The following is a 9,187-nucleotide window of genomic DNA, read 5'->3' as shown; positions in this document are numbered from 1 at the left end:
AAAATATGAATGTTGAACAAATTGATGAAAAATGGAAGGATTAATGGGCTAAGTGTGTTGGATTACAGAGGGCTTTCTTTGAAGGACATTTTGAATGATACCATAATTTTGGCCCTTAGCCCAAGGTTGAATACTTCTGAACCGTTCTTGCATTTTTAAGCTAAGTAATATAAAATGCTCAATTAACAAAGGAAGGATAATGAAAAGATAAAACAAATCAGGAATTATATCAATTCATAGCTTTATCATAGTTCTAAGTCATAAATACTACAAAAATTAGTCAATCTCTTCAGAAATAATTATAAGATAAGCTTTAATAATAAAAAGTATGTATAAATAGATGAAATGTTGTCACCTTCACCAATGCCGGCTTCTTGTTATTCAGCACATGCTTGTGCTTCCTGAACACCGGTCTCATACTGGATAGAGACAGTAATGTATGGAGGTTTGATGCAATACAACATTTTATATAAGGATAAAAACTTGCATAAACTTCCTGTTTGTGTTTTTCTACTAAGGTGCAATTGTTAGGTGAGCATTTGCAACTTCCTACACTTAAACCATAACATCCCTACTACAGTGGCTCAGAGCCACACCATCACTTGTTGCTTGTCCACTAGTAAATAAGTTTTTTGTTTGTTCATTCTCATTCCTTCCCTATTTAAAACATCATTCCATCTTGTCATGGCCTCTTGAAGATCTTGTTGGCTTCCTGTCACGACAGCGACATCGTCTGCATAGGCCAGCATGATCTCTTTATCCTCCCTTACACACACTTCCTTCAGGCATCTGTCCATGTATATAATGAATAGCAAAGGAGAGAGCATCAATTATTCAATTATTCAATTATTCCTCACACACACACATACACACACACACACACACACACACACACATACACACACACACACACACACACACACACACACACACACAGGTAATAACAATAATATCTACCTATATTGTAATGCACATTTTCATAATCACCACTGAATCATCATCATCATCATCATCAATATTTTTTATCAATAATATTAACAGTATTTATATATGTACATAGCATTACTATTATTACTACACACACACACACACACACACACACACACGTACATACACTCACCTCTCGGCAGGGGTGGTGGGGAACAGGAGGAGGAGGAGGAGGAGGAGGAGGAGGAGGAGGAGGAGGAGGAGGAGGAGGAGGAGGAGGAGGAGGAGGAGGAGGAGGAGGTGGACGAGGAGGAGGAGGAGGAGGAGGAGGAGGAGGAGGAGGAGGAGGAGGAGGAGGAGGAGGAGGAGGAGGAGGAGGAGGAGGAAGAGGAGGATTAACACTGTGTGAGTGACTGACAGACTGACTAACTGACTAACTCACTAACTGACTGAATGACTGACTAACTGACTGACTGAATGACTGACTAACTGACTAACTGAGTGACTGACTGACTGACTCACTGACTGATACATACATACATACAGACAGACACAAGTACACAAGAATAAAAAATAAAATACATAACTGAAAAATCATTGCAATACACAGACAGACAGACAGACCAATGACAGAAAGACAGACAGATGGAGACAAACTAAACAGATAGATAGATAGTGAAATGACCACACAAAACACACACACACACACACACACACACACACACACACACACACACACACACACACACACACACGCACCTGTTGAACATAGTAAGCTGTGGCACCAGGTTCAGACGGCCGCTCTACACAGCCTCGGACGCCTCCTGTGCCAACTCCTTGCATCGAACGAACCTGTGTAGACATGAAAGTAAGCAAGCAAGTGTTTATGGCTAATTATAATACTCAATATGCCAGTATCATCTCCAGCATCACCATCTGCTCACCACTGGGGCCTCTCCTGGGGAGAGTTAGGAGAGTGAGAGAGGGGAGGGAGAGAGAGGGAGAGGAGAGGAAGAGAGAAGGGGAGTCTTGGAGATGGTTTGGGGTGAGTCTGGGATGGTCTGGATACATTGGGAATGAGAGAGAGAGAGAGAGAGAGAGAGAGAGAGAGAGAGAGAGAGAGAGAGAGAGAGAGAGAGAGAGAGAGAGAGAGAGAGAGAGAGAGAGAGAGAGAGAGAGAGAGAGAGAGAGAGAGAGAGAGAGAGAGAGAGAGAGAGAGAGAGAGAGAGAGAGAGAGAGAGAGAGAGAGAGAGAGAGAGGCTGTGAAAGGCTGGAAGAGGCTGTGAGAAGTTGGGATGGACTGGAAGTCTTGGGGACAGTTTGGGGTAAGTCTGGAATGGTCTGGATACACTGGGAATGAGATAGAGTGAGAGAGAGAGGCTGTGAGTGGCTGTGAATAGCTGGGAGAGGGTGTGACAGGTTGTGAGAGGCTGAGAAAAGACAGTGAGAGGGTGGAGAAAATAATGGGAAACTGGAAAAATGAAAAGGAGAGATAGAAAGAGACACACAGGTAGACAGACACACCTGTAGGAAGGGCTCCTTAATATCCCCTTATCAGCTGGAGGGAGGGCTACAGCTAATAATCTTTTCTTCTTCCTTATCCGTGCCTCCTCCTCGTCCTCCTCTTCCTTTTCCTCCTCCACCTCGTACTCCGGAACTGGCGACCCCACCACCGGCACCTCCGACATGGCCTCCTGCGGGATGGTAAGGTAGTTAGGGAACTGTCTGAGTTAGCGTGTGTGTGTATGTTGGTTAAGTTTGGTTAAGTGTTAAATAAAGAATGGTATTTTATATTAATTTCAATATTTATCTACTTATTATCTGTATTTTGAAGATACATGTAGCATTTGAACTGTAAACCTTTGTAATTGTCTGTCTCCTGCACACCCAGCTCGTCAACACCCCTGTGCCTGCAAACGGGTCACTGAACATTAAATAAACTTGTCTCAGTCCCCTACATACACACAAGTGGCTGGCCAAACACTGCATCAACACAAACAATGGATAAACAGTGGGAATCTGCTGGTCTGAGTCCCCTACATACACACAAGTGGCTGGCCAAACACTGCATCAACACAAACAGTGAATAAACAGTGAGAATCTGCTGGTCTGAGCCCCCAAAACACACTAGTGGCTGGCCAAACACTAGATCAACACAAACAGTGAATAAACAGTGGGAATCTGCTGGTCTGAGCCCCCAAAACACACAAGTGGCTGGCCAAACACTAGATCAACACAAACAGTGGATAAACAGTGGGAATCTGCTGGTCTGAGTCCCCTACATAAACACAAGTGGCTGGCCAAACACTAGATCAACACAAACAGTGGATAAATAGTAGGAATCTGCTGGTCTGAGCCCCCAAAACACACAAGTGGTTGGCCAAACACTGCATCAACACAAACAGTGGATAAACAGTGGGAATCTGCTGGTCTGAGTCCCCTACATACACACAAGTGGCTGGCCAAACACTGCATCAACACAAACAGTGAATAAACAGTGGGAATCTGCTGGTCTGAGTCCCCTACATACACACAAGTGGCTGGCCAAACACTGCATCAACACAAACAGTGGATAAACAGTGGGAATCTGCTGGTCTGAGTCCCCTACATACACACAAGTGGCTGGCCAAACACTGCATCAACACAAACAATGGATAAACAGTGGGAATCTGCTGGTCTGAGTCCCCTACATACACACAAGTGGCTGGCCAAACACTAGATCAACACAAACAGTGAATAAACAGTGGGAATCTGCTGGTCTGAGTCCCCTACATACACACAAGTGGCTGGCCAAACACTAGATCAACACAAACAGTGAATAAACAGTGAGAATCTGCTGGTCTGAGCCCCCAAAACACACTAGTGGCTGGCCAAACACTAGATCAACACAAACAGTGAATAAACAGTGGGAATCTGCTGGTCTGAGCCCCCAAAACACACAAGTGGCTGGCCAAACACTACATCAACACAAACAGTGGATAAACAGTGGGAATCTGCTGGTCTGAGTCCCCTACATAAGCACAAGTGGCTGGCCAAACACTAGATCAACACAAACAGTGGATAAATAGTAGGAATCTGCTGGTCTGAGCCCCCAAAACACACAAGTGGCTGGCCAAACACTGCATCAACACAAACAGTGGATAAACAGTGGGAATCTGCTGGTCTGAGTCCGCTACATACACACAAGTGGCTGGCCAAATACTGCATCAACACAAACAGTGAATAAACAGTGGGAATCTGCTGGTCTGAGTCCCCTACATACACACAAGTGGCTGGCCAAACACTAGATCAACACAAACAGTGAATAAACAGTGAGAATCTGCTGGTCTGAGCCCCCAAAACACACTAGTGGCTGGCCAAACACTAGATCAACACAAACAGTGAATAAACAGTGGGAATCTGCTGGTCTGAGCCCCCAAAACACACAAATGGCTGGCCAAACACTAGATCAACACAAACAGTGGATAAACAGTGGGAATCTGCTGGTCTGAGTCCCCTACATAAACACAAGTGGCTGGCCAAACACTAGATCAACACAAACAGTGGATAAATAGTAGGAATCTGCTGGTCTGAGCCCCCAAAACACACAAGTGGCTGGCCAAACACTGCATCAACACAAAGTGGATAAACAGTGGGAATCTGCTGGTCTGAGTCCGCTACATACACACAAGTGGCTGGCCAAATACTGCATCAACACAAACAGTGAATAAACAGTGGGAATCTGCTGGTCTGAGTCCCCTACATACACACAAGTGGCTGGCCAAACACTGCATCAACACAAACAGTGGATAAACAGTGGGAATCTGCTGGTCTGAGTCCCCTACATACACACAAGTGGCTGGCTAAACACTGCATCAACACAAACAATGGATAAACAGTGGGAATCTGCTGGTCTGAGTCCCCTACATACACACAAGTGGCTGGCCAAACACTGCATCAACACAAACAGTGAATAAACAGTGAGAATCTGCTGGTCTGAGCCCCCAAAACACACTAGTGGCTGGCCAAACACTAGATCAACACAAACAGTGAATAAACAGTGGGAATCTGCTGGTCTGAGCCCCCAAAACACACAAGTGGGTGGCCAAACACTAGATCAACACAAACAGTGGATAAACAGTGGAAATCTGCTGGTCTGAGTCCCCTACATAAACACAAGTGGCTGGCCAAACACTAGATCAACACAAACAGTGGATAAATAGTAGGAATCTGCTGGTCTGAGCCCCCAAAACACACAAGTGGTTGGCCAAACACTGCATCAACACAAACAGTGGATAAACAGTGGGAATCTGCTGGTCTGAGTCCCCTACATACACACAAGTGGCTGGCCAAACACTGCATCAACACAAACAGTGAATAAACAGTGGGAATCTGCTGGTCTGAGTCCCCTACATACACACAAGTGGCTGGCCAAACACTAGATCAACACAAACAGTGAATAAACAGTGAGAATCTGCTGGTCTGAGCCCCCAAAACACACTAGTGGCTGGCCAAACACTAGATCAACACAAACAGTGAATAAACAGTGGGAATCTGCTGGTCTGAGCCCCCAAAACACACAAATGGCTGGCCAAACACTAGATCAACACAAACAGTGGATAAACAGTGGGAATCTGCTGGTCTGAGTCCCCTACATAAACACAAGTGGCTGGCCAAACACTAGATCAACACAAACAGTGGATAAATAGTAGGAATCTGCTGGTCTGAGCCCCCAAAACACACAAGTGGCTGGCCAAACACTGCATCAACACAAAGTGGATAAACAGTGGGAATCTGCTGGTCTGAGTCCGCTACATACACACAAGTGGCTGGCCAAATACTGCATCAACACAAACAGTGAATAAACAGTGGGAATCTGCTGGTCTGAGTCCCCTACATACACACAAGTGGCTGGCCAAACACTGCATCAACACAAACAGTGGATAAACAGTGGGAATCTGCTGGTCTGAGTCCCCTACATACACACAAGTGGCTGGCTAAACACTGCATCAACACAAACAATGGATAAACAGTGGGAATCTGCTGGTCTGAGTCCCCTACATACACACAAGTGGCTGGCCAAACACTGCATCAACACAAACAGTGAATAAACAGTGAGAATCTGCTGGTCTGAGCCCCCAAAACACACTAGTGGCTGGCCAAACACTAGATCAACACAAACAGTGAATAAACAGTGGGAATCTGCTGGTCTGAGCCCCCAAAACACACAAGTGGGTGGCCAAACACTAGATCAACACAAACAGTGGATAAACAGTGGAAATCTGCTGGTCTGAGTCCCCTACATAAACACAAGTGGCTGGCCAAACACTAGATCAACACAAACAGTCATAAATAGTAGGAATCTGCTGGTCTGAGCCCCCAAAACACACAAGTGGTTGGCCAAACACTGCATCAACACAAACAGTGGATAAACAGTGGGAATCTGCTGGTCTGAGTCCCCTACATACACACAAGTGGCTGGCCAAACACTGCATCAACACAAACAGTGAATAAACAGTGGGAATCTGCTGGTCTGAGTCCCCTACATACACACAAGTTGCTGGCCAAACACTTGATCAACACAAACAGTGGATAAACAGTGGGAATCTGCTGGTCTGAGTCCCCTACATACACACAAGTGGCTGGCCAAACACTAGATCAACACAAACAGTGAATAAACAGTGAGAATCTGCTGGTCTGAGCCCCCAAAACACACTAGTGGCTGGCCAAACACTAGATCAACACAAACAGTGAATAAACAGTGGGAATCTGCTGGTCTGAGCCCCCAAAACACACAAGTGGCTGGCCAAACACTACATCAACACAAACAGTGGATAAACAGTGGGAATCTGCTGGTCTGAGTCCCCTACATAAACACAAGTGGCTGGCCAAACACTAGATCAACACAAACAGTGGATAAATAGTAGGAATCTGCTGGTCTGAGCCCCCAAAACACACAAGTGGCTGGCCAAACACTGCATCAACACAAACAGTGGATAAACAGTGGGAATCTGCTGGTCTGAGTCCGCTACATACACACAAGTGGCTGGCCAAATACTGCATCAACACAAACAGTGAATAAACAGTGGGAATCTGCTGGTCTGAGTCCCCTACATACACACAAGTGGCTGGCCAAACACTAGATCAACACAAACAGTGAATAAACAGTGAGAATCTGCTGGTCTGAGCCCCCAAAACACACTAGTGGCTGGCCAAACACTAGATCAACACAAACAGTGAATAAACAGTGGGAATCTGCTGGTCTGAGCCCCCAAAACACACAAGTGGCTGGCCAAACACTAGATCAACACAAACAGTGGATAAACAGTGGGAATCTGCTGGTCTGAGTCCCCTACATAAACACAAGTGGCTGGCCAAACACTAGATCAACACAAACAGTGATAAATAGTAGGAATCTGCTGGTCTGAGCCCCCAAAACACACAAGTGGTTGGCCAAACACTGCATCAACACAAACAGTGGATAAACAGTGGGAATCTGCTGGTCTGAGTCCCCTACATAAACACAAGTGGCTGGCCAAACACTAGATCAACACAAACAGTGGATAAATAGTAGGAATCTGCTGGTCTGAGCCCCCAAAACACACAAGTGGCTGGCCAAACACTGCATCAACACAAACAGTGGATAAACAGTGGGAATCTGCTGGTCTGAGTCCGCTACATACACACAAGTGGCTGGCCAAATACTGCATCAACACAAACAGTGAATAAACAGTGGGAATCTGCTGGTCTGAGTCCCCTACATACACACAAGTGGCTGGCCAAACACTAGATCAACACAAACAGTGAATAAACAGTGAGAATCTGCTGGTCTGAGCCCCCAAAACACACTAGTGGCTGGCCAAACACTAGATCAACACAAACAGTGAATAAACAGTGGGAATCTGCTGGTCTGAGCCCCCAAAACACACAAGTGGCTGGCCAAACACTACATCAACACAAACAGTGGATAAACAGTGGGAATCTGCTGGTCTGAGTCCCCCTACATAAGCACAAGTGGCTGGCCAAACACTAGATCAACACAAACAGTGGATAAATAGTAGGAATCTGCTGGTCTGAGCCCCCAAAACACACAAGTGGCTGGCCAAACACTGCATCAACACAAACAGTGGATAAACAGTGGGAATCTGCTGGTCTGAGTCCGCTACATACACACAAGTGGCTGGCCAAATACTGCATCAACACAAACAGTGAATAAACAGTGGGAATCTGCTGGTCTGAGTCCCCTACATACACACAAGTGGCTGGCCAAACACTAGATCAACACAAACAGTGAATAAACAGTGAGAATCTGCTGGTCTGAGCCCCCAAAACACACTAGTGGCTGGCCAAACACTAGATCAACACAAACAGTGAATAAACAGTGGGAATCTGCTGGTCTGAGCCCCCAAAACACACAAATGGCTGGCCAAACACTAGATCAACACAAACAGTGGATAAACAGTGGGAATCTGCTGGTCTGAGTCCCCTACATAAACACAAGTGGCTGGCCAAACACTAGATCAACACAAACAGTGGATAAATAGTAGGAATCTGCTGGTCTGAGCCCCCAAAACACACAAGTGGCTGGCCAAACACTGCATCAACACAAAGTGGATAAACAGTGGGAATCTGCTGGTCTGAGTCCGCTACATACACACAAGTGGCTGGCCAAATACTGCATCAACACAAACAGTGAATAAACAGTGGGAATCTGCTGGTCTGAGTCCCCTACATACACACAAGTGGCTGGCCAAACACTGCATCAACACAAACAGTGGATAAACAGTGGGAATCTGCTGGTCTGAGTCCCCTACATACACACAAGTGGCTGGCTAAACACTGCATCAACACAAACAATGGATAAACAGTGGGAATCTGCTGGTCTGAGTCCCCTACATACACACAAGTGGCTGGCCAAACACTGCATCAACACAAACAGTGAATAAACAGTGAGAATCTGCTGGTCTGAGCCCCCAAAACACACTAGTGGCTGGCCAAACACTAGATCAACACAAACAGTGAATAAACAGTGGGAATCTGCTGGTCTGAGCCCCCAAAACACACAAGTGGGTGGCCAAACACTAGATCAACACAAACAGTGGATAAACAGTGGAAATCTGCTGGTCTGAGTCCCCTACATAAACACAAGTGGCTGGCCAAACACTAGATCAACACAAACAGTTATAAATAGTAGGAATCTGCTGGTCTGAGCCCCCAAAACACACAAGTGGTTGGCCAAACACTGCATCAACACAAACAGTGGATAAACAGTGGGAATCTG

The 9,187-nt window shown here is 45.7% G+C and overlaps 1 protein-coding gene across 1 annotated transcript in view; it reads right to left on the bottom strand.

Moving 5' to 3' along the window:
* Nucleotides 1-213: 213 nt before the first annotated feature.
* The window catches only part of LOC135115071 (glutamate receptor 4-like), a 20,841-nt gene continuing 11,867 nt past the window's right edge, over nucleotides 214-9,187 (bottom strand). Inside the window, exons 6-8 of the mRNA XM_064031559.1 lie at nucleotides 2,452-2,621; nucleotides 1,687-1,779; nucleotides 214-789 (exon numbers count right to left, since the gene is read on the bottom strand). The gene's annotated coding sequence lies outside the window, so the exon portion shown is untranslated. The remainder of the gene's footprint in view (nucleotides 790-1,686; nucleotides 1,780-2,451; nucleotides 2,622-9,187) is intronic.

The sequence above is a fragment of the Scylla paramamosain genome, chromosome 28 (genome assembly GCF_035594125.1).
Source record: "Scylla paramamosain isolate STU-SP2022 chromosome 28, ASM3559412v1, whole genome shotgun sequence".
NCBI classification, from domain to species: domain Eukaryota; kingdom Metazoa; phylum Arthropoda; class Malacostraca; order Decapoda; family Portunidae; genus Scylla; species Scylla paramamosain.
The sequence above is the reverse complement of the archived record's forward strand: the minus strand, read 5'-3'. Positions and strand labels throughout refer to the sequence as shown.